Genomic DNA, 1569 nt, shown 5'->3' with positions numbered 1-1569 from the left:
TACTCACCGGACGCTTCTCGGGTCGTCTTCTGCCAGACTGGGCTCCTGGTACTGGAAATGACGGTGGGGGGGATGGTTTTCTATGGGAAAATAGAAACTGGGCCACCTCAACATAGGAAACGGGCGGGATTTTTCCGTCATTGGGCCTGGAAAAGTGGGACTTGGTCGTTTTGCTCTATTGCCATGGTCACCGGCGTGGGATACATACGGCCCTGTCTATCCGGCTAGGACTGTGGTCCGGCCGGAGCGCGCGAGCGGCAACATCTCCGCAGGGCGTCGGAGATGCACCGCGCCTCCATCACGGCCGGACTTTGTTCCCGGCCAGGAGGTTTTCAGGTTCACTCCGCGCCCTGTTAACGGTCTCCGGGAGCATCGCGCGATGTTCCGGCCTCCTGCTGACACTTCTCACCCGCCGGCCGCCCTCGCGCTACTGCCCGGGCGTGTCACCGGACAACTCTCCCTCTCCGGAGCACCAGCCCGGTCAAAGGTCCGGACACCCAACTGTACCCTGGCAAACGGGCACCCGGGGCGTGACCCGGTGTTACACGCTTTCGCGGGGAGCCCTTCGCGCCGGGCTGGCCCGCGCCGGTGTAGACGGGCCGGAGGACTACGCTCTCTGATTAAGAGCTTTAACCGGACCGTCCTGAAAGCCCCTGGGTACGTCAAGGCCGGCTTCGGGCGCCGCGCCGGCCCGGACCACTTGCCCGGCTGGTTTGAACACCCGCTCGCGCCTCCGGCCCGGGACTACTTTTAACCCGCCCTGGCTAAAGACGCCCGGAGAGTCACGCGCCATCCCGGCCGCGCACCTCCGGCCCGGGCTTCTTCCGCGGTTAAGGCTTTTAACTAGTCCTGGTTAAACATCACCGGCGCGCCATTTGAGTTCCCCGCCTCCCGCCGGTGACGCCATGACTACACTCACAAACATTGTATTCTATCTTCAGACAGGTGTATATCTCTGTGGGTGTGAGAATTTTCTAATTTTGCATATCTGAAATTGACAAATGTATAACAATTAGCTTTACAGATACTAGGAAAACCCTGAGAACCAAAAGTTTTCAGGGAGATGTCATAGTCTCTGACTGCATATATCTATAATGGAAGAATAATAATAATAATAAGTATTTATACGTATGTATGTATATATGCATCCAGATACATATATCACTGTGGATCGGTCTGCATATATATTCAGACCCGTGAGACACATGTCTATGACAATCCCTATTAGGGTATAAATAAAATATCCTTCCCTTGCGGATATACTTGAGTAGACAGCAGTGACACTCCGCAAATACAGAAAGAAGAATTGAGATATAGCTTCAACTGACTGATCAGAGAAGCGTGTTTGAAGCAGTTCTACCGTTGAGAACTGTCTGAGCATGTCAAGTGAGGTCTTGTCACCGCATTTATCAAGACATTAACATTGCCATGCCGGACTATTACCTTCTCTGGACACCGGGCACTGCGCCCGCTGCGGACTGCTCTAGTGACCCTCCGGCCGTCCCCCGCGCCCGCACCTCCGGCCCGGCCTGTTCCCCGGTTAAGGCCCTTAACCACACTTCGTAAAGA

This window comes from Blastomyces dermatitidis, assembly GCF_000003525.1.
Source record: "Blastomyces dermatitidis ER-3 genomic scaffold supercont1.17, whole genome shotgun sequence".
Lineage (NCBI taxonomy): Eukaryota > Fungi > Ascomycota > Eurotiomycetes > Onygenales > Ajellomycetaceae > Blastomyces > Blastomyces dermatitidis.
This window is presented reverse-complemented; position numbering follows the sequence as displayed.